This window comes from Anser cygnoides, chromosome 13, assembly GCF_040182565.1.
Source record: "Anser cygnoides isolate HZ-2024a breed goose chromosome 13, Taihu_goose_T2T_genome, whole genome shotgun sequence".
NCBI lineage: Eukaryota > Metazoa > Chordata > Aves > Anseriformes > Anatidae > Anser > Anser cygnoides.
This window is the reverse complement of record NC_089885.1, coordinates 21,185,630-21,210,678: the sequence shown is the minus strand read 5'-3', so window position 1 is coordinate 21,210,678 and position 25,049 is coordinate 21,185,630. Positions and strand designations below refer to the sequence as shown.

At 62.1% G+C, this 25,049-nt stretch overlaps 1 protein-coding gene across 3 annotated transcripts in view; it reads left to right on the top strand.

Annotated features, from left to right (window-relative positions):
- The window catches only part of STARD8 (StAR related lipid transfer domain containing 8), a 59,528-nt gene that overhangs the window by 6,005 nt on the left and 28,474 nt on the right, over positions 1–25,049 (top strand). The window contains exon 1 of one of the 3 annotated variants that reach the window (XM_067005227.1): positions 3,635–3,745. The exons of 1 other annotated variant lie outside the window; for it this stretch is intronic. The gene's annotated coding sequence lies outside the window, so the exon portion shown is untranslated. Of the gene's footprint in view, positions 1–3,634; positions 3,746–10,620; positions 10,900–25,049 lie in introns of those variants that run through there. One more of the 3 variants, XM_067005226.1, reaches the window with a different exon arrangement.

Sequence of the window (25,049 nt, the reverse complement as noted above, 5' to 3'; positions counted from 1 at the left end):
TCCCTCGGCTAAAACGACCTATGAAACCCAAGTCTTTCCTGGTAAGACTCAGGTAGGCGCTGCCTTGAGCTCCACAACGCTCCCAGCCCTGCACCCCCGGCCCGAGGAGCCGGTGCAGGCGGCGGCGCTCGGTGTCCTGGCTGGGTGTGCCTGCAGGGTGCTCTGCCACGGGGGGTCTGCCCCGCTCCGGGGCACCGCGCTGCTGCTCGGCACCGAGCCCGTCCCGTCGCACAAGTCCCATTCAGGGCCCGGCTTTTCATTGCTGTCCTAGCTCCCCGCTTCCTTTCTGACATTTAGCTAAACTTTCCACGCATTGTTCTGCACGAAGCAGAAAGGAAAGGCTTGCGCACAAGCCGTGCACGCTAAAATTGCGTCCTCCGAATAAATTCCTGTTGATAGCAGCATCAGACGTCCCCGCAAGCAGGTCTGGGAGCAGGCTCTGCAGATGTCATTAAGCAGTGGCCTCAATCTGACTGCTGGGAGAAGAGGACTGAGCTGGCAGCTTCCTTAAATACCTTTAAGAATTGTGTCAGGCAATGATGATGTTACAATATTTCCAAAGAGGGCTTCTTCCACTGGGCATTGTGAAATAAGAGGGAAAAGAAGCACTAGGGATTCTGCTGAACTTTTGCCCCTTTGTGAAATAATAAGGTTGTATTTGCACAGCATCTGGATCTCCAAAAATACGCTGCTAAATTTAGCTGTTGTTGATGTGTTGTCACAGCTGAGTTATTCTTTTTCTACCCAAGCTTGCTTTACACAAAAAATCTTGAGTGGGTTCTGATGATTTGTAGCTTCAGGTGTGAGGCTGTCATTTCTCACCTGACTGGAGCCCACATGTGGTGGGGGCACGGGGCAGCATCGCCCTCCTCCTCCTCCTTCTCCTCCTCCTCCTCCTCCTCGCCCCAGTCTGCAGCTCTGGGGCCCGGGGTGCACGTCCCTCCTGGGCGCAGGTCACCTTGTGCCCCTTCCCCGGCGGTGCTGGATTTTGGGGGCGGAGGGGGAGGCTGGGACCTGGCTTTTTGCCATCGCTGGAGTCGGCAGGCGGGAGGAGAGGGACGCCTGCGTGACAGGAGGGTGGCAGCTGCGGCGAGTGCGCGGAGCAGCGCCGGGGTGGGACAGGACGCCCGGGCTGGCCGCGGCGACCCGTTCCAGGAACTCGTGAAACTCTTAGAAATCGCCGCCTGCTCTGTGGTGGGAGATGTGGCACTGAGTCTGGGTTACAAATGAAGAGGTAGGAAGTAGAAAAGCTGAACTGAATGTGATTACTGGAGGATTTGGCGTGCCGTGTGATGAGAGGCAGTCTTCGTTTCCCCTTCCCGTCCCTGCCTGCCCGCAGGGTCAGCGCTGGGCTGGGCCGTGGAGCCGCACTGAAGCGCTGGCCCCGCTCAGAGAGCAGCTTCCAACCCGCCCCGGGGAGCCTGCACGGGGCCGCATCCTGCCAGCCCTCGCGGTGCTGCCTGGCTCAGCGCTCTGACAGCTGCGCTGGGGGTGTTCGGTCGTCGTGGTGGGGAAGGGGGCTGCTCCTCACCCTTCTTGTGCTCCGTCCCCTGCACCCCCGTGGCCTCGCTCCTGGGCGCCCTCCTCTTGCCAGGGTCAGTCCTCCCCTTGGTAGCATGAGACGCTTTGTGATCTGTTCTAATATCTTGGAAAGCAGAGAGTTACTTCCTAAATGAGAATGTATACACCAAAAATCACCCTGCCAGGGCAGTGTGAGCGAAAACAAATAGTTTATGCTTCTTTCCATCAGCTCTTTTCTCGAGCTCTGGCTGGAGATGCAATCTCCAGCATTTCCTCTTTGGCCTCCTTGTGAACTCGAGGTTGTTTTTGCACCGCTGAGCTCTCTGATATGTTTGTCCATATTGCTTTAATTTCTCCGAGAAGGTGGGCTGGTGCTGCAGCCTTTGTAATTAGGCCTCTGGGCGCAGCTGAGGTTTGCAGCCTCTGTCGTGTCCTGCTGACTGTCCGCTGGGGATCGACACCCGTATATTTACCGGTAGGTGCCAATTTACGCTGTCCCGATGCCTCGTGTTTCGGTGCTGTCCCAGGCACTGCCCCTCGGTGCCCCTGCCCCACCAAGCGGCTCCCCAGGAGCAGAGGCCTCCTGCTGCTGCTCCCCTGCCGGAGCCGGGCGAGAGGCGGCTCTGTGGGCTGCTGGCGGCGTGCGTGCGCCTACGGCCCCGGTCAACCAACAGCAGCCACCACGGAGCTGATATGGGCGTGCAAAGGGCTCGTGTTTTTATCTTGACCTACGGCAATGTGAAACGCTCTCAGTTTGTTCTCCTGTCACCTTTTTGCTCCCTAGGCTAAAAAGCAAACACTGCTGAATAAACCGCTGCCTTTCCGACCCACCCTCTCCTTCCCAGGCTGAAGGGCAGCCCGCTGACGCCACGTGCCGCAGGGACTGTTCCTGAGAAACAGCGTGAGACAGAAAGTGAGAAAAAGTGCTTTAAAAGAAAATCAAAATCAACTTGGCCACAGTTCACTTTTTCCAATAAATGATCACGAGGAAACTATTTGTCAGAAGCGAGAGGCACCTCCGGCCCGTGAGATCAAGCCATTTCTTGCCCTCGTTCCCCTCCTGCCTATAAAATGCTCTGAAACTCCAAAAAGCAGCGACTGCTGCAGTAAGCTGAGACTCCCATCCCCCATCGCATCCCTCGGTCCTTCGGGGGCTTCCATTTCAGGGTCTGGAAGTTTTTCCGTTTCCTGTAGCTAACAAAATGCAGATTCCCCCCTCCGAGCAGCAGGATCCTATCAAGAACCGGGTGATTTTCTCTGCAGGGCAGAAGGGAAGAGCTGCTAGGGGGAGGACGGCTCCCGCGCTGGGAGGGCAGGGAGCGCCCAGGGCACGGGCAGCGAGCTGGGGAAGGGCCCCGGCTGCGCAGGCCAGGCTGCCATGGGCCCGGCGCCGTCAAGTTCCTCCTGGGGCAGCAAGGAGCGATTGAGACATGCTGGAAAGAAATTGCAGGCAAGAAAGTACATTTGTGTCTGCAGCACCTGAGTAGTCTGCATGAGACCAAAAGGATCGAGAGGGAAGTTTTGTGCGTGGTTACTTCCCTGAAATTAAAATGGGAACGTACATTGAAAACTGGAAGAAAGGTTTGGCTGTGCGGTGTTTTTTCTCTGGTAAGAGCTTTACACATAAGCCACCTAAAAATGCAAAGAAAGGGAAGGTTTCCTGTGCCTGGAACAGTCCAGTAGCACTTCTGGAGAGAGCTCTGCTGTGAGCGAAGGAGGCCCTGGGCCGTGCGAACGGGACCTTTGTGGGTGCTTCGTAACGTTCGCGTGGTTCAGAGCGTGACGGGTCGGATGGAAAGAGAAGGCGTGAGGTGTGTGCAGGCGGTCTGCTCGTGGTAACCCCTTCTTAGGGCAGGGGAGCGGGGTCCCGCCGGAGATGTCCTCAGCGCTCCGCCTGCCCCCTCGTCCTCGGGGGAGAGGAGGCGGGGGGCGCGTTGGGGCGTCCCCAGGCACCCCGCTGGGCGCTGCGGCCCCGGGCGGGGAACGGGCGACGCCTGCGGGCGGGGGCGGCCCCGGGGCCGGGGGCCGGGTGCAGGGCCCCGGCCGGCCCGGGGGCGGCCGCGATCGTGCGCGGCCCCGCCCGGCCCCGGGCATCCCCGGCGGGGGAGGAGCCGCCGCCCGCCCGTTCCGCCCGGGGGCAGCCGCGGGGCCGGGGCCGGGGCCGGGACCCGGAGCGGGGCCGGGAGCGGGGCGCAGCCGTCGGGCTCCGGGCTGCGGCCAGCAGGTGAGGGCCGGGCCGGGCCGGGGGGCGGGGGGCACGGACGGGCCCCCCCAGCACCGCTGCGGCTCCCCCGGTGCTCCCCCGGTGCTCCCCCGGTGCTCCCCCCCCTCCCTTCCCATCGTGGGTGCCGGGCAGCAGGGACCGGCCTGGGGGCGGGAGGCGAGTGCTCGGTGCTCCTCCGGCACCGGGCACCGGGCAGGGCCCCCGGTCGGTGGGGGTGTCCCGGGGGGAGGTGGGGGCTGGTTGTCGTGGGTGGGGGGCGAAGGGCAGAGCGTGGCCTGGAAGCACGTGCTGAGGGGTCCCGGGGCCTTGCCGCACTTTTGGTCTAAAATAGTGTGAATTTGGTGACGGCCTGGCCCGGTGTCTCTGCTCGTTGCTGCGCCTGAGCAGGCTGAGGGCTGTGCGAGCGGGCTGCGGATGTCTGCAGGGAAGCGGCAGTGCTGGTGGGGCTGGAGGCGTTTGTGATGACTTGTGAGGGTGTTTGTGTAAGGCAGAGCCTTCGGCCTCATTGCGTACGTTGCAAGTGCTAGCGCTGCTTTCGTAGCCAGCCCCACGGTAGGTTGTAGGGGCTGCTTCTGTGCGCTCGGAGCACGAGAGGGGGATTGGACGCTGCTGCAGCCCCAGGCACTCTGCTACTGAAAGCACCGGAGGGGAACAGAAATGCTGGGAACGGGGGTGTGCGGGCGGTGGGGGTGTGCGGGCGGTGGGGGTGTGCGGGTGTGCGGGTGGCTGCACTCCAAGCCCGCCTGCCACGTGGTGGGTGAGGAGCCGGGGGTCCCCAGCTGGCGTCTCCGGCCCAGCTGTAAGGGTGAGCACCCCTCCCGAGGGGCGGCCGAGAGCAGCACGGATCGCCCTGGTTGGTGGCAAACTGCTGCAGTGCTGTGGCTCGAGTCCAGGGCCTGTGGGCTTGTGCCCCCCCCGGACCCCTCCCCGTCAGGCCTTTATGAGCCCTGTGAAAGCCCTGCCCCGGCAGTCGCTCTGCATCCCGTGGAAAATAATCCTGCTCCTTCTCTGTACCCACTGCTCCTTCCTGAATGCTTCACCCAATGCCCAGCCTGCGGTGCTGATCCTCCGCTGCTGTAAGCGCCGGCCCAGGGCTCCCCGCGCCGGGCTCGTGCTGCCTGGTGCGGGGTGCTCGCCCGGTGGGGGCCACCCTCCTGCTTCGGCGTGGGGGGAGCGCGCTTCTGTGCCGATGGTGCCTCATCGGGTGGCCGGTGCTGAGCCTGAGGACAGGTCCGACACCGTGTGGGGGCAGCACCGGCCGTGTGCCCTGCTCAGTGCAAAGCCCGTGTCACTGGGGTGGTCGGTGCCCGTGTCACTGCGAGCGGGTCTGTGCGCCCGGCTGCAGGTCTGTGCGCCCGGCTGCGGTCCTAGCGCTGCTGGCGTGTGGTTCTGGCCTGTGCTGTGGGACGGGCTGGGGGCCTGCACGCTGCATCCCCGCAGCAGGGACCAGGAGCGAGGCCTTTCCCTCCCCGGCCCCACGGGCATTACCAGTTTGAAACGTGGTGCTCGGGGGAAAACATAGTTCGTCACATATAGAAGTTCTTCGTGAAAAAAAATGGTTTTAAAATCCCCTCCCTCCCACCAACCCTCCAAAAAAAGGAACCCCATACTTTTCATAAAAAAGGGGGATTGTTTTGTATTTGATAGCCTTGTAACGATACTTTTATCGGCTTTTGTATTGAGACTGTTAAAAATGTTTGAGGAATTCTTCTTCTTTTCAAACTTCAGTGCTGAGACTGGTTTGATGTGGCTTTTAAAGATGATTGTGATAACAGCCTGCGGATAACAATCCTGAAAGCAATTTATTTTGAGTGATGTGAAAGAGGAACTGTGATTTAGTTTCTCAGTCTGCTCCAATGCTCAGTGAAGAAGCAGATCTTGAACCTGCCAACTTGTGCCAGAGACTCGTGCCTTCTGCTGCTAAATGGTCTCTTTGGGAATGGTCCAAAGTACTGCTGATGGACGGGAGTAATTCCTCAGGCGGTAAGGTCAGCTTAGATTGTCACAGGTGAGGGAGGAAATGGAGTTTCCCGAAGAGTTAAGCTGTTACGAACCTAGTGGAGGAGAGTTCATTAATGCTCGGTGAGAACATTGGTTGATAAGATCCAGTGCGTTCTGGCAAAAGTGGCCTCCATTTCAGCTGTTTCCAGTGCCGTGGTTGTCTCAGAGGGAGATGTACGAGGGCCACGAGCTGCCAGCGCACCGTGGCCACCTCCCTGCCAGGGACACGGGCACCCCGCGGCCCCACTCAGGTCCCGCTGGTGCAGTCGGCTGTGCCGTGGCTCCTGGTGTGGTGCTGCAGCCAGGGCTGTCAGCCCGGCGGGCCGGGGAGCAGGGGGTGCAGGAGCCTCTGGGGACCTGCAGGAGAGCTGCGAGCACAGCCTGGAAGTGCTGCCCCCGGCCCCTATTGCTCCCGGGGCCAGTAAGACTCGGGTGAGTTTAATCAGCACCTCGGCTGCTTTCAGTGTCTTGGTAAGCCCAGCGTGTGCTTCCCGAGGCTGGGCTGGAATGGAAAACCGCTTTCTTAGACTTGCAAACCACCATCATTATCTCTGGAACAATAAACCATTCTGGGCGTTCTTCCCCCAGCCCTGTACCAAAGCCGCGGCGGTCAGCATCCGTGGTGGCACCGGGCTGCAAACCAGTCCCTGCCTCCTCTGGCGGCTGTGTGGGGACCGGGAGGACCTGGTTCTTCCCACCCCTCGGTGGTCCCGCGTGCACGTAGCCAGGACCAGCCCCTGCTAACCGCAGCTGCCGTCCCCCCTCGTTCCGGGCACGGTGGGTGAGGCAGGAACAGTCAGGGTGATTGAGCTGGTTGCCGCTTCTCCTCGCTAGCTTGTTTGCCTTCCCGGAGCTGGGGGCTTTCTGCTCTGCTCCGGCAGTGGCCACATAATCCGGATTCCTCAGATAAATTCCTGCTGTTTCTTTGAGATCTGTGGCCGCTGTTTTAATTGCCTTGAGCTCTGGGCCAGACACAGGATCCTTGTTTTATGAAATCAGCGCCTATGAATGATGCTGTTGTGCGTGTGTCTCTGAGTTTCTCTCTTTCTCCCTCTCGCCCTCCTCCCCTGGAAGCCGGGGAATTCAGCCCTGGCGGGGCGCTGCCTGCTGTGCCCGTGCAGCTGGCGGCACCGGCTCCAGCTGCCGTTTTGTGTCCGCCGTTAGCTTCTTTCCCGAGCACGGTGCCTGCTGCCAGATCGGCCCGTTGCCCTTTCTTTGTGAGTAACACCTCGGTAACCTGCGTGGTGGCTACCGCCGCTCTCTGCGTGCTCTCTGAGGAAACAAACCCATCTGTTCTGCCCCGGGAACGTTCCCAGCGCGGGGCCACGTGCGGCTTTGCCACCTGCAGCCGTGCCCAGGGATCCTCGTGTGGCGTCTGGGGCCCAGATTTGCTGGGGACACACCGAAGTGCGGCGGGCTGCGATGGCAGCGGTGGAGATGACAGCTTTTACAGCCGTGGATTAAAAAAAGCGAGCAACTGTTGTGCGGCCGGGTGGCCAGACAGAAATAAATAGGGCTCTGCTGGGCGGGAGCGAGAGCGGGTGGCAAGTGCAGGCTGGGCCCGGCGCTGACACGTATTTCAGCCCAGATGAAGCTAGCTCATGCGAAAATGTCACAGGGTTCTCCTGTTTTCCATCTGCGGTGGTGGAAAATTATGAAACATGAATAATAGTTGCATTAGCAGAGCAAGAGTCCCCCGAGCATATGCCTGTGAATAAGTTTACCCCAGGACACTCACTCCTGGTTTGCTCATTTCTGTGGCCGTTTTTTATTTATACACCTGAAAGAGAATTTTTACTTCTCTCCCCGCCCCCCTGTTTACTTTGGTCGTCGGAAAAAGAGAACCAGACAATGACGGCTCGGGGCTGGCCAGGATGTGCTTGTTGTGGGTGCGTGGGTTTTCTCCTCGTGGTGGGTGGCCACGCGGGGCGGAGATGCATTTCCCATGGACTCGATCCGTCTGTCTATTTATTTATTTACCGCCTTTGCTTGTTTCGATTTTTCCAGGGCGTTTTCATCTGGTCGGGCCGTCGTGCGCCCTGCCCAGGAGAGGGTGCCCTTTGCTGGGCTGCCTGCCCGGGGGGAGCACCGAGGGGGCTGGCGGGTGTGGGACGGGGGCTCCGGGTGCTGCGGGGGGCACGGCAGAGGTCTGTGTCCGGGGGCAGGGGGGAGCCGTGCGTGCTGTTAGTCTTTGAGGATGCTTTGCGATCCCGTGTGGAAGATGTTCTACCTATTGTCAGCAAACACCTGGTTCTGTCTCTAACCCTCTGTGGGGCAGCAAGGAAAACAGAAATTGCCTGATAACGCAAAGGTTTGCGGGTGTGACGTGGTGTGATCAGGTGCTGTAGTACAGGAACGAGGGCGCTGAGGATGCCTTTGCTTTCATGAGCTCACGTCAGCTGTTCCCGGGCCTCCTGCGGGACTGTGAAGAAGTCCCAGAGGTGGCTGGAGCCCGTCTGGGGGTGCTGGGCTGCGGCTGTCCGTGCGCTGCTCACAGCCAGACGTGCTCTGTTGGAACCTGGGCATGTGCAGATGCAGGCCCAAGGGACAAATGCCAAATAACTGGTCTTTTTTAGGGGATTTGAAAATGCCTCAGTGCCATCTAGGTGTTCAGTGAGCATCTCAGTATAACCCGTCCTTCAGAACAAGGCTTTAGCTTTAGCTGCGGTGTGGCCCGGCCAATTCTCCTGCTGGACCCAGCCCAGAGCAGGGGAGGATTTTGGGCGCTGGCGGGAGCGGAGGCAGCGCGGGCGTCAGAAGCCAGGCTGCAGCGCGGGCAGCATCAGCCGGTTACCCGAAAATGCCCTCACCTCAGGTCCGGGCTGCACGTGCCTGCTGCTGCCCACAGGATTTAACCCAGCTTTCACTGCGTGTGTGCAGGCCAGGAGGGCTTCGCTCAGCTGCCGAGCCCTGCTCCCAGCCCCAGCAGCTTACTGGTGTGTGGGGATGTGCTGGGAGAGATCACAGCGCTCCTCAGGTCCCGTTTCAGGTCCCCTGTGAGGGCCGGGCGGAGGTTATTGCTTCGAGCCTCTTACCAGAGCTTCTCTCGGTGCGGGTGTCCCGCACACCGGGCTCCCGGCCTCTGCTGGGAGGAGGGCACAGCCCCGCAGCCCGCTGACCCTCCCGGACGGCTTTTCCTCTATTCAGCCAGCTTCAGAGGGCCTTTGTTGGATCTTTTCCTGTCCCTTCTCAGTGACGCCCTTTGGACCACCCTAAGCTCCTCTGCCCTTGTCCTGCCGGATCCCGCTCGGTGTGGTCCCTGCTCTCCCCGGGTTCCTCCCGGCCCTGCCCAGGAGGGCAGCGCGCCGCGGGCTGCTCCCCCTGTCCCCGCAGGGCTGCGTGCCGGCCGGAGGCAGCGCTCCCCCCGTGCTGGGCACCCCGCGAGCACACGTGCATACTGGGCGCCTTGTGCAGGCGGCGGGGCGGCCCGGGGGCGAGCCCGTGGGCTCCCTGCCATTCCTCAGCCGTACGCGGGGAACTATTAATATCGTCGGGCGTGAATGCAGCCCATTCATCGGCCGGCACGGGGGGAGCCTGCAGCGTGCACGTTTTCTGCTCCTCCCAGCCTTCGCCCGGGTCGCGCGGCCATCGGCTGGCCCCGGTGCGTGCGGGGCGAGTGTGTGCCTGCGGGGTCCGTGTCGGTCGCCGGCTGGGTGCCGCCCCCCTCGATGGCTGGGTGCTGTCCCCGTCACTGCCCGTTTATAGCTCATCGCCTCTGGGAGCCTTCCTGCCTCGCTGCCCCCACGCCTCTCCCCCTTCTCGGTTTGCGTGAGGAAACGAGTGGAAAATGCTTGAAACCCTCCTCTGAGCCACTTTTTCCACTGCCTGCCCGTGTTTCCCCCTGGGGCCGCCCTGGTGCTGGTTGCACGGCTCCAACCCACGCAAGGTGCTGTGAGCCCGCCCCTCACCCGGCCGTGCCCCGTTCTGTGGGCGAACAAGCCGGCCGCCCCGCCGGTCCCCTGGGCTGCTGGCTCCGCCGTCTGCCCCGGGGCTGTGCCGCAGGGTGCTCCAGGAGCTCCGCTCACCCTCTGCACCCCCCCGGGCGAGATGCAGCCTCTGGGACAGCCGGAGCCCGAGCAGCGCTGGCTGCCCACAGCTGTCCCCTTCCCGTGGCCCTTCCCAGGAGCCGGGGCAGCGGGGCTCTGCTGGTGGAGGCGGTAAGCAGAGAGCTGCCTGGGGGCGCTGCGGCGGGGGTCAGGGCTCGGCTGGGCGCCTGGCACCCTGAGCCAGCCCCTGCCCCTCTGTAGCGAGGTGCTTCCTGCCCCGTTGCCTTACGTTTCCCACAAACAAATGTATCCTTCAGGTCTACCTTAAATAATTTTTTTCTTTTCTTTTTTTTTTTTTTTCCTCTTAGCCCCTGTATTCCAGACCCTCTCCCCCCTTTTATTCTCCACCCTCTCGCCAATGGTTTTCAGCTGGTCCCGTCCCACAGGCCGTGGCTCTGGGATCCCAAGGCAGGCCGAGACGTGCGGGAGCATCTTCTGCAGGGCCGCCAAGCCTCGCCCCGGCCTGCCGGAGCGGCGAGCACCGAGCAAGGGGGACCCCTGCGATGCGGGGGGGGCTTCTGGGGGCGCAGGTCCCACGAGAGCAGCTTCTCTGCCCCGCGGCACCTCGCCGCGGCTTGTGCCCCCCCGCTTTGCCTCGCGGTGGGTCTGATGGGCAGCGGGAGCCGGGCGCGGATGGGCGCCCAGCCAGGCACTGTGCGGGGGACGCGTCTGGGGGGGGGACCCCGCGGGACAGGGAGGGGACGGGCCGGGAGGGGAGGGCAGGGGAGGGGAGGGGAGGGCAGCCCGGGGCCGCCCCCCCGTGGCGATTGGCCCCGGCTGCCGGGGGCCGGGGCTCCGCGGCGCTGCCCCCGCCGGGCCGCGCTCCCGGCCCGCAGCCGGCCCTGCCCGCGGCCGCTCGCCCCGACAAGGGCCGGAGCCGCGGCCCCGGCTCGCATCAGCCCGCCCGGAGCGGGGCCGGGCCGGGACCCGCTGCCGCTCCCGCTGCCCGCCCCCCCGCTGTCCGTCTGTCCGTCCGTCCGTCCGCCCCCCGCCGTCCCGCTGTCCGTACGTCCGCCCCCCGCCGTCCCGCTGTCCGTCCGTCCGCCCCCCGCTGTCCGTCCGTCTGCAGGCCGTGGCGCTTTGACGGGGGCGCAGCGGAGCCCGGAGGTAACGGGGGACCCGGCGGTGCGCGCTCCCGCGGGGGGGGTGAGCAGGGGGTGCCCTGAGAGCGCGCCCCCAGGGGCTGTGCGCGGCCCCGCGGCGCGGGGCTGCCCCGGGCGCGGTCCCGGCGGTGCCTCGGGGCGCCCCGGGGGGGGGGAGGGAGCCGCGGGGGGCACCGGGCCCCGCCAGGCACCGAGCGGCGTCCCCGGGGTCCCTCTCCCCCCCCCCCGCGGCGGGGACCAGCGCGGGTTGAATTAAAGCGGCCGCCGGACGAGCCCCGTGTGCGGTGGGAGCCCCGCGCTGACGCCGGACGGGCCCCGCACGGTAGCGCCGTGGGAGGGCAGCGCCCTGCGCGGGCACCCAGGGCCCTGGGCACGGCCCCGCGGGCAGCTCCGTCCGGAGGCTCTGCGGCTGCCGGGTGCGGATCGGCTCGCCGTGCGCGGCGCATCGGGTTGGGAGCTGACGCGGAGCTGCCAAAGCTCTCTGCCGGGGTGTCGGGCTGGTTTGTCAGAGGCTAAAGCAAACATCGGCTTCTGTGGGATTTTGTCATTTGCGTTTCAGAACGGCTCCTTGGTGCGCGGGGCGGGAGTGGGGAGAGACCTCTGCCTTTAGAGGTCCCTGTGCAGCCGCGGGCTGTCAGAGGACGTATTGTGATGTTATTGGCAGCAGGTTGCGTTCTTTGCCGTGCACACACTTGAATTCTTATCAATGGACGTGCTTTCTTCTGTTTACATTGTAACTGAAATGCAGTTAAGAAAGGTAGAAGTGTTGCTGGAGCAGGCGTAGCAGCTCCTCGCTGCTCTGCGCGGCTTTATGTTTGGGTCTGCCTCTTGCATGGTGAGCTGTGCAAGGAGCAAGGGCTTGTTTCAAAACCCCTCTGTCTTCCTCCGTTTGTTCAGGGAAAAAATAGATCAGATCCTTACACCAAAAGTTCATCACTGGTTTCCTAATGTGGCAAAACATCAAATCCCAGAGCAAAGCAGGTGGAAAGTGTAGCTTCTGAGAAGGTGCACACGCTCACTTGGTGTACGTGCACCTCCTTTGAGAAATGCTTTTCTAATAAAAGCCCAACTGAATAAATCTAATCGTGCTTCTGTTGGGCATTCCTTGTCTGCACTGCCTCAAATGTCCAACGCTAAGCGTATGCATGGGACGGGCTGCCAGCAATTTAGTTTCGTAAGAGAACAAAATATGGTTGTGCCTAAGGGCACTACAGTACTTCCCCTTGATTTCTGTACTAATTTCAAAAAGATTTGAAAGTTCTCAAAGTCAGTTTGAGGCGAGCAGGGAAAAAGGAGGCTGCCCTTTGCCTGCGGGTGTACCGGGGTCACCGCGTGACGTGCAGATCACCTCCCGGCGAGAGGAGAGCGGGGTCTCCTTCCTGAAGCTGTGTATTCCTTGAAAACCTGGTAACAATTTGCCCAGAACAGAGGTTTGCAGACTGGCACGTGCCCTTTGCGTGGCCGTGGATGGGCTGCTGCATTCAGACGTCAGTGGGAGCAGACCCCTCCAAATACAGGCAGCGTGTCGGCTGCGGGGCTGCCGCAGCGGGGAGCGAACGCCTCCTGGCGCAGGGCTCCGGCCGCTCCGTGCGGGGTGCGGGGAGGCTCCTCCACGACGGCGAGGTGGGCACGCTCACCCGGGGAATCATTGTCTCATGGGCGCTTCGGGGAACGTGGTCATTCCGGGTGTAAAAGGCATTTTGTGGTAGCGTGCGGGCCGCAAAGACTGAGGGGAGACGCTGTGCTCCTGCCAGAACCTCCCGCACCATACCGCGTGCGTGCAGGTCCTGCGGCAGCAGTGGCACTCTGAGGCTTTGTGCAAAGGATGTGGAAGAGCGAGCACAAAATTCAGCCTGCAGCATCTCTTCTCTGATGGAAGCGGTGGGAGAAGAGACCCTGACAGGAAGGGAGCGCGCTGAACCTGGCCGGGGGTGCTGGACCCGTTTGGGCAGGGGGCAGCGCAGGGAGGCTGCCGGCAGTGCTCTGCTCCGCTGCTGAGGCTCGGGGTGCTCTCAGGGAGGCTGCGGTGCCGGACGAAGGCTCGGTGTCTTGGGGGTGGCTTTGTCTCGTCTGCAGGAGCAGCACTCGCTGGTCATGGCTCTGTGTGAGTGCAGCCGGCCGGAGCAGCACCACATGGCGCTGCGTCAGGCGAGCGGCGGTACGCGGGGAGGCACGCGTGGCAGCGGGGACGTCTGCGGCCCGGCGGGCAGAGCCTCTCCTCGCCCCTCCGTTCTTCCTCCCGGCCCCACTGGGAAGCAGGAGGCAGCGTTTGGTGGGACGTGGTGCCGCCGGCGGGGACGTGGTGCCGCCGGCAGGGACGTGGTGCCGCCGGCAGGGATGTGGTGCCGCCGGCAGGGACGTGGTGCCACCGGCGGGGCTGTGGTGCCGAGCGGCCGGAGCCTCTCCGCGGTCGGGGGCTGCGTTGCCCTTTGTGCCGGCTGCGGTGCGCTCTGGGCAGGGCCGGTGGCAGCGCGGCCGCATTCCAGCGGAGCCGGGGGTCTCCTGCCCGGTTAATGATTGAGCCACCGTAACCCTCCTTGTGCGAGCCTCTCTGAAAGTCACCTCCAGGTAATTACATTAATGCTCCCAAGCTGTCGGGGCTGCCACAGAGATGTAAAGACCCAGGGTCTTTTTCTCTGTTTCCAGCAATAAATGTGTTTTGATGTGCAGGAGGTGACGGCCGGCTGCCTTTTCTCGTCCCTGTTTCCCCTCTGAGGGACGAGGCGCGTTACCTGCCTGGCTGTGCACACGGGGTTGGCAGCGGTGCGGGGCGGCGCTGGCCTCATCCTGCTCCCCTTGTCCTGGGGCTCCCACCACCCGGCCTGGCAGCGGCACAAAGCTGCCAATACCTCGCTCCTTGGAGCCCCACGCTCATTTTGGTACAGGAACGAGAGTCTCTGACACAGGCTGGCCACCTTTGCTAATCAGGACTGCGTCAGGGCCCAGGATCACCCAGGGGAGTCAGCAGGGTGACCGAGGCAGTGGGATGCAGCTCCCAGCGCAGCCCCGGGTGCCCAGCTGCCCTCTCTGCTGGCACGGCCCTCGCCAGCCCGCTCTGCCTCCCCCCACTGTCTCCAGGCGCTGCCTGACTGGTCCCAGTTAATCATTGACGGGTTGCCTGTGCCACGTGGCCCCGCCGCATTTGCCCAGCACGCAGCGGCGGAGCTGTTTGCCGAGTCCCTTGAAGGATTCCTTATCAGAAAAGGGCACTTGTCACCCAGTGCCAGTCACAGGCTGCGTAAACGGTAACGGCTGGCTCAGGGAACCGGCCCTGGCAAACACAGCTGCTCGGGGGACCTTCCTCCCCTAGAAAATGCCGGGGGCCTTGCCCACCTCATGTCCCTCGTATCGCACAACGGCACGTCACCAGCTGGAGGTGCCTGTGCTGCCCTGCAGCTGCCCGTGCTGGCAGCCCCCTGCTGCTGCTTCCTCAGCGCCCACCCTGCGGATCCCACGCAGACAGCCTGCTCGGTGTCACAGACCCCTGCTGCTGCCCAGGACGGGCGTTGGGGCCGCCCCTCGGGGGCAGGGCTGCAGCAGCTGGGCGGCAGGCAGGTGCCCAGGGAGAGCCTCTCATCGCTGGGGACGGTGCCACAGGAGGGGACGTGTGCCTCCCTGCCGCTTCTTCCCCCACCCACCCAAACGTGCCGCGGCGGGGCTGGAGGGCAGCGCGGCGCCTGGAGCAGCTGCGCTCCCCCCCCGCGTCCCGGGGCGAACTCCTGGGGCTGGATTCCCACAGAGCCTGCGGCGCACGCCTGGGCCTCCCGGTGCCCAACCGGCAGCAGGAGCGCGGCGCTCCTCCGGGGACTGAGTCCTCCGGGGACGGCACGCCGCTGAGGCCGGGCTGCGCTGGGGATTTGCTGCCCTTTATCTGGGGAGGGAAGCGTGTCTGACCGCGACGTGCGCGGGGTCTGCAGGGAGCCCGCTCGCGCCGATTTAATGGCAAGCGTGCTGCGCCCTGCTGGAGCTGGCCTTGATGCTCACGTTCAAAGCTCGCTGGGGCGTAAGTGTGTAGTGTCACTGCCTAGGGGAAGTGCCTGCGCTCCCAGGAGCGTGCGTGTGCTCTGCTTCCAGCGCTGCTCGTGCAAACACGACCGGGTTACAGCAGGACAGGGGGCTTCTGACCTGCAGGTTGTAACTGCCCGAGTGTAAGTAGTGTGCGAAGGTAGATGGCGGGGTTTCTGTTCTCTCCCCAGCCCCCCGGTCTTTTTTTTTTCCTCCCCATGAATTTCACAAGAATATTTTCACTGCTGTCAAGGGCACAAGTTCAGCTTCTGAATGCCCCTTTGTCTTATGCAGCACAGAGGCGTCACGCTCTCCCGCCATGCCTTCTAGGAAAGGCAACAAAACGTTTCCCCCGCGCCCCTGCCAGTGGCGGCGGTGCTCCGGGCGCTGCGCTGGGCCCCGTGGCAGGCGGCGAGGCGGGAGCTGGTGCGGCCGGGCAGGGTCTGCCTGCGCGGAGGGTTGGTCCTCAGCCCCTGCTGCGGCGCAGGCGGGGAAGGGAGGGAGCAGAGGGCAGCGGGACTGGCCCCTTCTGCCCCCCTCTGGGTCCCTGTGGGGTCAGTGCCTGCAGGGTGCGAGGCTGGTGTCCCGCAGCGCCCCGTGGTTCCCGCTCCGGCCTGGGTGGGAGGGGAAGCAAAGGCAGAGAGGGCAAGGGAGTGAGCGCTGAAAGAAAAGGGAAAAGAAGAGGACTGAAGGGCGTCGGGCTGTGCTGCAGGAGCTGGGGCGAGGCTGTGGCCGGGGAGCTGTGAGCAGGGCTGGGGGGGAAGAGGGAGCGGTGCCGGGGGTCGGAGGATGCCGGCGAGGGGGTGGCCGGGGCAGGGTCTCTGTCACCCCCAGCAGAACTGCAAGCAGCCAGACGTGTCACAAGACTGCTGGGACAGAGACGCTCAGAGGTGACTCAAAGCTCACTTGACCTCGTTTCGTCAGGCTCGTTGGGTAAGAGCAGAACCTCCGGGCAGTTTCGGCCTCATTTTCCCGGACAGATAACAAACTGCCCACCGCCCCTCGCTGCCAGGCCCCCGCCCGCTCCCACAGCCGGCCCCAGCTCCGCAGAGCCCCGCGGTGCGCTGGCAGCCCAGCCCTCAGCGCCGTGCGTGCCGCTCGGAGCCCGGCAGCGCGGCCGTGCCGCCGGCCCCGCGCCTGGGGCTGTGCACGGGCTTCCTGCGGCCCTTCCGGAGTGAGGCCCTGAGGGTATGGCAGCGCCTCGCAGGCACTCAGGGCAGTCCTTTTCCCCCAGCTGCAAATAACGGGCTGCTGAAAAAAGGTTTGGAGAACTTAATCGCGCCTGGGATGGTGTGTACGAGAAAATAGGTGAGTGACTGCCGCGTGCCGGGTCTTCCTTCAGCGCCCTGCCCTGGTCCCCTGCTCCCTCCCCTTCCCTCTCCGGCCCAGAGAGCCTTTCCCTGGCAGACGCAGGACAGCGCTGGATTTATGGGCTGCTGTAAACCCAGCGTGCCCTTAACAGCGTTTTATCTTGTCCTTGTTTCATTCGGCACTCTTGCACCCAGCGCCGAATCCCTTTATCTGTATTACAGGTACTCCTGATTCCCATTTTCGTTGCAGATTTGGGGCAGGGAGCGTTTCTTGCCGGACGGCTGCGTGCTGGGCGCAGGGAGCGGTGCCCGTGTGCCCGCTGCTCCTCTCCCCAGGCCTCACCCCGTACAAAGGCGGCTGAGTTCTGCCTTGTGGCCATCCTGTCCCACGACTGCTGGGGTGACACGCGGGCTGCACGAACGAAGCCGGGGTCCGGCTGCCAGCACGTGTCCCCGCACGCCCCGCGCTGCTGCTGGGGACGTCGGCTGGCTGCGGGCCGTGGCCCTGGGCATGCCCCGGGCTGCAGGTACCGGGCTGCCCCCTCGGGGGCTGCATTTCCTTGCCCAGCTCGTCCGGCAGAGCCGGGGGAACGGCCCTGCTCCCTTGGGCCCCGCTCGGCTGTTGTAGAAGCATCGTCCTCCTCGTCCAGAGCCCCCCGCAGCACTTGGTGCTGCCGGCTCGCGCAGGCTGTCCCGCAGGGATCAGGGCTGCTCGCCCTCAGCGCCTCCACGGACGAGGCCAAAAGCCAGGACCGAGCAGGAGCTGGGGCTCCTCTGCGAGGACAGGCACGATCTGCTGCCAGCCTTTGACTCGTGCTCCGGCCGGGCGCTTCGCTTTCCAGCCAAGTGGAAGCTGACCCCGCTGCCTTCCTTCCCCACAGCCCGTGCCTGCACACACCTCCGCAGCACAACGCTCCCAGTGCTGCTGCTGCTGCTCAGAAAAACAACAAATATTTTAGGCATCCTGCAGTAGCAGCTGAATTGTATCAAACTACTGCGTGCATCTGAGACTTAAAGCCCTGAGCGTACATTTTTGAAGGGGCACGTTCAGGGAGGCGTTGAAGAGGGGCAGCAGAGTCGCACTCTGCGAATCCTTTGTGAACCCACGGCCAGCACCTCTGCGTACGGGATTTCCTGCGTTTCTTCTCCTCCTCTTCTTTCTTTCTTTTATTTTGTGTAGGGATGTTGGTATGAAAACAGTGCTTGTACTTCCTAAGCCTCCACGTGTTGCTTTGCTCCCCAGCCTCGCTAGAGTAAACGCGGCGCTGTGGAGCCTGCACGAGGCAGGATCTGCTGCCTTTGGATGCTGGGCATTGCCAGTGCTGTGTGATCTGACCCTGCATGCGCCGTTTTACCTTCCTTATCCTGGTTTCCAATTCCCATTTCCACGTGGGAACCCCATCCCTGCTGGCTGCAGAAACCTCGCGGATGGGATTTGGAGCTGGGAAATGGCATGGCACCCTGTAGGGGGGTCTGCCGGGGGGGATGTCGGGGTCGGAGCTCGTCAGGTGGAGGTCGGGGCAGTTTGTTGCGGGCTGTGAGTCCCTGGGGCAGGCTGTGGCAGGGACGTTGGGCTCGCGGCTGTGCCCCGCCGTGCTGCAGGTGGCCGGGGAAGGGCTCCTGGGTGCAGGCGCACGTGTGGGGCTGGGCGGGCTGCTCCCTGACACGGGCAGGGAGGAGGAAGGCGCAGGTGCTGCCCCTCGGCTTTCCCAGCTGCTCCCTGGCGATGCAGGACCTGGAGTGATGCAAACAACTGTGCAAGCTTGTCCTCTGCTTGGGAACGGAGCCTGTGTTTGTCTAAAAGTAAAGCCTGTTTTGAGGGTCTGGGCTTTCCTCATCAGGGAGTTTGCACCTGGGTTGTGGATTTGGGACCGGTTTCACTCAAGACGTGGCGGTGGTGCGAGGACACGGGCGCCTCTAGCAAGAGGAGGCTCTCCTGTCGCCAACCCAGAACAAAGGCACCTGGAAACTTAACGGTGGGTGTCGGAGCATGCAGCGGGGACTGAAGGGGTTAAACATGCTTTGCAGTGTGTTAAAAAAAAAAAGGAAAAAAAAGCCATTTCCTTCATGTCCAGAGACAGTTTATTTTCTGGGCATTCTTCGGGACTCAGGGAGGTGCCTTTTCTTCAAGGCATTTCCTGTAAGCAAGTTTATATTTGGACTGGGGAGGGGGCGGGGGGCGGAGGTCGGTGGGGAGGGGGCCGGTGCCCCGGTCGAGTGACCTCAGCTTTTGGCTCCTTCTCCCAAATTGTTCGAGGCGGCGGCCGCGGGGCGGGGAAGGAGCAGGGTGGGGGCCGAGCGGGGCGAGCGGGCCCTCACCGGGATGCCAGAAACCCGGAGCACGCGGGGGGGTCGTGCCGAGCAGCATGGAGCAGCGCTGGCTGGGGGGGAGCAAAACCTCATCTGTGCCAAACCCTCCGTGTTCAGACAGGAACCAAATCCCCTTACTGAGCTGCACCATCACAGCGCCCCCCTTGCTTTAAGCTCCCTTCTCGCTCTTGCTGCTGCCGTGCCCCATCGCGAGCTGGGGACCCGGACCAGCACCCAGCGGCGCTCCGTGCACCCCGGCGGCGCCCAGCGGGCACGGCTCTGGCTGCGGAAGGCATCGGAGAGGGATGGTGGGCTCTGGAAGACGAAGCTGGCGCCAGCAGGGGAGCTCGATTCCAGTCGGTCTCAGTGCTGCTGCGGCAACTTTGGTGGGAATTGGTGACACGTGGGGCAGGGCCTACAGAGAGCGGCTGCCCTGCGCTTGGAGGTGAGGAGCTGCTGTGTTCTGTCCTCCTTGTCCTCCCCGCGAAGTAGCGACCTGCTAAGGCACCATTAAACGCCCTTCTCTGCGACACCCAGGCAGGCTTTTAGGTTAGTGTTTGGAGTTTGTGGAGCAGGCGGGTTTATCCTCACCATCCTTCCCCACTGCTAACACCAGAAGCAGCTGCCTTGCCTTGCCCCAGGAGCGGTCAGTGCCAGAAAGAGGTGACTGTCGTCCCTTTCCACCCTCTAAAGCCTTTAAGGTGACGAAGATGAGGCCTGCCAGAACCCAAATTCTGGGGCCCATTGTTCACCATCTCTGTCTATTTTTGCTCTCCCTGTCCCCCAAGATAACGCTGATTTCTGTGAAAAACAAAAAAAGCAAGTAATATATAAGATCATCAAAGCGTATTGTGCTCTTGAGCAGATTCTGAGCAGATTTAACTCTTTTCCCGTTGATATTTGATCAGACATTTATTCTTGTGCAAAACCCTTGGAGCTTGCTGCGGGAGCCCCAGCTGCCCCTGGGATAAGACGCAGCAGGTTGGGTTAACCTCCGTGTCTCAAGCAATTCTCCCATTGTTCCCCATGCCAAGTTTCTTCTCCCCCATTTTGTTTTCTTTTTATTACTGTGATTTCCTGATATCGGAAGAGGCGAGTTATGAAACTGGAGTTATCCAAACACGTCTTGTTTGAAGATAGCGTTTCATCCAGCAGATGCAGCTTCCTGCCCTGTAAATGGTTTTCATTGTTTCGCCTTGGCTCCTGGCCCTATATCTGTTGGGGCCACTGGTGGCGTCGCTCAGCGCTGGCAGCCTGAGCAGTGGCGGTCCCAGCCATGAAATACCAGTGGCCACGAGGCGGTGTGACAAGGCTGAACGGGGAGCACTGGTGTTTTGTAGATAGCCTCTGAAAACGTTTGGGAGGCCTGCTGGAGGTTGTCTCTGTTTGGGTCAGAAAGGCAGGTGCCTGCTTTGGGGCTGGTAGGTGCTGCCTTGGTTTGGCTGCCGCTTCAGCAGGAGACGCTCGGTTTTCCCGTAGTGCCCGCTCCTCCGTCCGGACCGTCTGGGGACACCCGTTGGTGCCGCTTCTGCTCAAAGACACGCCGAGTCAAAGCGCCCCACGTGCCTTGCGCGTACCGTGCTGCTCGTGGGATCCCCCACGTCTGAAGGGGATCAGGCCCTGGGGCCCGTGACCAGATGCCAGCTGCTGGGATGGAGACAAGCAGCAGCACCGAGCGGTTACAGAACACTGCATTGTTCTCCCCCGCCCGTTCGGCTGCGCACCGGGACTGTCTTGTGCTGGGCCATGCGCAAGGACAGCTGCTGACCTAGCGGTTTGCCCTCGAATTGCCAAAGAGGAAGGAACTGGAGGAGCGGGTACATGCCGTCGGGTGACGCTGGTCGGTGTGACAGGGATTATTCCCAGCCCGAAGGCAGCCGCGTCCTTTTCGGGTCTTTCCCAGGTAGTGCAGAAGCAGCGGCTGTGAAGAAGCTCCCTGGGGGCGTGCTGGGGAAGCCGGCCCTCCCGCTGCCACCGCCGCGTGCTGCGGGGCTTGGAGCGGCAGCCGGGGGGCTTCCTGCCCTGCTTCAGGGTAGTCCTGCCACGCGTGGTGTTTAAGGGCCTGAACGTGATTCTGTTCAAAGCTGTTTTGTGGTTCCTTCCCTTTCTGGGAGAGAACTGGCTCTGTATAGCAATGGGGGCTATCGTGGGGCAAGGCTTTTTCCGAGTACGCTTTCCTTGAGGGGTTGGTGCGAGGTGGGAGCAGGTGGCGAAGGTGACGATCCCGCTGCTCAGCGTGCCCGTGGGACAGGGACGGGGTCAGGGCTGCTCTGTGCTCCCGGGGTCCCGATGCCTGCAGGGCTGCGCTGTCCCCCTGAGCCTTCGGAGGGAGCGAGGCCGCTGAGGGCTCTGAGCAGCTCTGCTATCCCTCAGAAACCCGGGGCTGTGTTTGTGGCAAGCCCCCGAGCCCTACCTCAGCACTACCTGTGGTAAAGGGGTGGGGAGGAGGACGAGGCTCCAGAGGAGGCTGCAGCAGCTGCGTGCTCAGCGCGTGCCACTCGTCCCGCGGAGCCGACCCGTCGGCAGCAGCACGAGGAACGCCTTGGCCCTGCCCGTTTTGGAGTCAAAATCACTCGGCTTCGGCTGTGTTTGTGCCCTGTCTTACTTCTCACCGTTGTGTTTTGCGTCCCTTAAGTTTCCCCGACTAAAAAAATTTGCAAACTGCTCTCAGGCTTGTAACCATGTGAGCCGCGTGTAACCGTGTAACCACCATGACTGCCTCCGGCAGGTAACTGCAAAAACGCCGTCTGGCTGTTGTCCCTGATCAGGAGCATTTGATCCAGAAATCAAAAAAGTCTGAACTGCTTTTCCAGTAGGACTGTTAAATAGGAAATGAAGAAAATAGTGATACGCTCCTTGAACAGCTGCTACGAACGTGACAAGTGTGTTTATCTGGGGAACGGGAGGCTGGTCTCTTCACAGCCTGCTGGAAGGGGCGGTGGGTGAAGGCTGTTTTGGTGGTAAAAGGCTGGAAATCCCGCTTCTCTTGTCAGCGGGGAGCAACCACCACCTGCAGCCAAAGCTGTGGGAGTTCAGTAGCTGACCTCTGAGGGGTCCTTCAGCACAGCGACTTTGAACCCCGGCGTTTTGGAGAAGGAAAGAGGCGTTTGCCAGCACCCTGGAAGGCAAGCGGGGGCCCTGCCGAGGGCGTGCGCAGGCGGTGGGAGCGCGGCGGCTGCCGGGGGGGCCTCGCCTCTCCTCGGGCAGCTCCTGGGAGAGCCGTGCTGCTGGCGGCTCGGGGCGGCCGGGGTGCCGAGGTGCGTGTGGGTTTTGGTGGCCTCGTTCCCTGGCATCGTGAGAACGGGATGGCGCTGTTGGTTTTATTAATTCTTCGAAGTACGCTTTTAATTCTGCTTTTTGGAGAAAAAGTGAAACGCGCAGGGACACCTGCTGCGGCCGAGGTGTGCCGCCGCATCCTTCCTGTTTCAGACCGCCTGGCTCCGGGCGGCGCGGTGAGATGGAGCTGGGGGGTCCCTGGGGGCCTCTGGCAGCCGGGGCGTCGGGTGAGGGTCTGTTCGCGCCCGATGCGAGGCGCGCTCCTGCTCTAGCATGCAGGCTGAAAGGGGCACGTGGGGTGCCCCCACCGTGCCCAGTCCCGTCCTCCCTGACCAGTCCCCAGACACTGTGGTGGCTGCAGGACACGTGGCGTGGGATTAAAGCTGTGGATGAGGAGGAGGAGCGTCAGAGCCTGCCGGTAAGTCAAAGCTTTCCTGCCTGGAGCTGCGTGACCGGGGCGCGGGGCCGCTGCTGGCTGTGACCGTGTGCTCGGGCGCGCGGCACGCAGCCGGTAACCGGCAAGTGGCTGAGGGCTTCTGGGCAGCGGGGAGCTGGAGGCAGGTTGGGACTTGGTTGAAGCTGCCCGAGGAGGTGAATTTTGGGTGAACTGCATTTCGCTGACAGCAGAGCCTGTGCCAGTTGCTTCGAGAGGAGCTGGGTGTGCCGCAGAGCTCTTCCTTCGGCACCGGGCTGCGCAGGAAGCCGCAGCGGGGAGCACGCTGTCCCCGGGGCACGAGCACGGCAGCGCTGCCCTGCCTCCCCTCTCGTGTCCTCCAGCTTTCCCACCTGCTGGAAAAGCCGTGATTTTTTTATTATTATTTTTTTTTCTTCGCATGAATGGAGTGTGCTTTTGTGAATGTTCTTTACGGGATGTGAAGCTGCAGATGTTTGCTCATTAATTAAGCTCTGCAGAACTGCTGCCGGAAGCAGCGCCAATCACTTGGCAGAGGTCTGCGGTTTGATGTTTTTCCTTCCTGCTCCCTTGTCGGCTAAGCAGGCCCTGCGCTAGCTGTCCGCTTGTGCAACGGTCCCTGCCCCTTCCCTGCTCCGCCAGAGCGGTGCTTTGGGCTGGCGCCTCCCATGCTGCGGTGGGCTGGGGTCCACCACACGGGGTCACGGGGAAGGAGTTCACCGCTCACGTCTCTGTTCTCTGGCCACAGCCGTCAGGGAAGGTAGAGGATAAAAGGTCAGAAGTTGAAATTATTTGTGTTTGATAAGGTTCGCTGGCATTTCATCTTCCGTCTCCATGGGGAGGAGGAAAGCACGGTGAATTGAGAACATCTGCCTTGGCAGGGAGAGCCCTCCCTGGCCCTGGGTCAGGCTGGAGTCCTGCCTCGTGAGACCTGAAGCCTCCGTGATCCCAATCTCCTCATTAAACACAAAGGCAGTGATCTCAGACGGCCTTGGGCTTCTCTCTGCACTGGCAGAGTCACTCACCTGCCCAGCTGCTTCCCTGGGTGAAACCTCCTGCTTTCTGGCCATGCGTGCCACTCCTCCAACAGGGGCTGTGCTTGTAAACGTCTCCTGGCAGCATGGATAAATATAACTAGATGTTGTGCAATGCTGTGTGCATTATAGAGGCACTTCTGTCACCCTGCCAGGCTCCGGAGCCGGTTGGGGTGTTGGATGGTACAACAGGGGCTTGGATGCTTTTTTTCCAGTTCCCTGCTGCAAGTCATGCCCCCGTTGTCCCCTTCGGCGTGCCTGGGGCAGGGCGGCGGAGAGGAGGCTCCTGCTGCACTGGACCAGGGCGCTGAGCCTGGGTGCTCGCTGGGCGCCAAAATCCGCCTCTGTCGCGGAGCTGCTGGGGCTGGGGGTGGCTGGGGGGACGTGGTGCCAGCTGCGGGCACCCCACTTCCTGCTGCCTTATCTCTCCGGCCCAGCGGGCTGGCACGTGTAATTTATCCAGTAACGGCTCCTTATCCGGACGGGGAAAATAGTAACAGCGGGCAGGGCTCGTAAAGAAGGAGAGCAAATAAGGAAAAAGGAACACGGGCAAGCTCTGCTAGAGCCGGTGGTGCTGGTGGAGCACGTCAGTGTGGGGGGACAGGGCACCGCTGCTCCCGGGGGGCTGCCTGGCTGTGCCCCCGGGGCAGGTGGAGCGGGGCGCTCAGCACAGCGCGTGCCCGCGCTGCATCGCGCGGCGTCCCGCACAGAAGCGCCGTGCGGGTGCTGCGGTCGGCGTGCTGGTGCCATCGGGGCTGAGCAAGCCCCGCTGGAGCGCAGGGGCTGGCTTTTTGCAAAGGAACAGGAGCAGAGACTTGTGCAGCAGATGTTTCGAGGCAGCTCAGCACTCGGTTTTCTAACCACTTGTGAAAACCCAGTGTGCATTAAGGGCTCCGAGTCCCTTCAGAAAATGTGTGAGAGTTAAAAATTAGTGACTCATAAAAATAGACACGGATGAGTCCTAGAAAGTAGTGAGCTGATTGATTTACCACAAGTGACGTTAGCCTGCAGCTCTGAGGTAGAAGTTTTCTGAGGCAAAGGTTTCCTGAGAAACATCAACAGAAGAACAACCGCATGCCAGTGAGCATGGCTTGAGAAGGTGTCAATATTTTAAAGCATTGTTCTGAAAGACGTGAGGATGAATGCTGTGGAAGCTTAGGTGAATGAAATGCTTCCGTGCAAGCCATCCATGAGCGGGGCTGAGGTGGCAATGGGAGGCTCCACGGTTTGGGAGCTGCCCCGAGGCTCAGGAAAGGTGGATATTGCTGCCAAGGTCCTTGCTCCGCAACGCTCGGGCGCTCAGGGGGACTTTGAGCCCTGCCCGAGCACCCTTCCCGGCCGGCTGCCCGCTGGCCAAGGAGCCCGGAGCAGCTCGGAAAGCCTTTCCCTCTGTATTCCTGCCCAGTGGCTGTGCTGCGGGACGGTGCCCACCTGGCCGCTGCAGCGGAGGCTTTGCTGGAGGGCTCGCTGTAGGTGAAGATCCTGATATGACTATTTTATTTCAAAGCTTTGCTAATATAACCCCCTGAGGAGCATCGAACGTGGGCTGGAGTCACTTTCTCCAGTCCCCATGAGTAAGCCCTTCATCAGGAGGGGAATTTGTCTTCCATGAGCTGCAGACTCCTCCTCACTTTGTTGTTGCCCTTCGGGCTACATGCACAAGCGGGGCCATTGTGCTCTCGGGTCAATACTCAGCCAGGCAAAAAAGCCCCGAGTAAGTCTTGCTGTGACAAATCTCCTTCTGCTTAAACAGGGACTTTCACATGGAAGGGAAGCTGGGAAAAGCATGTCTGTTCCTGCCAAAAGG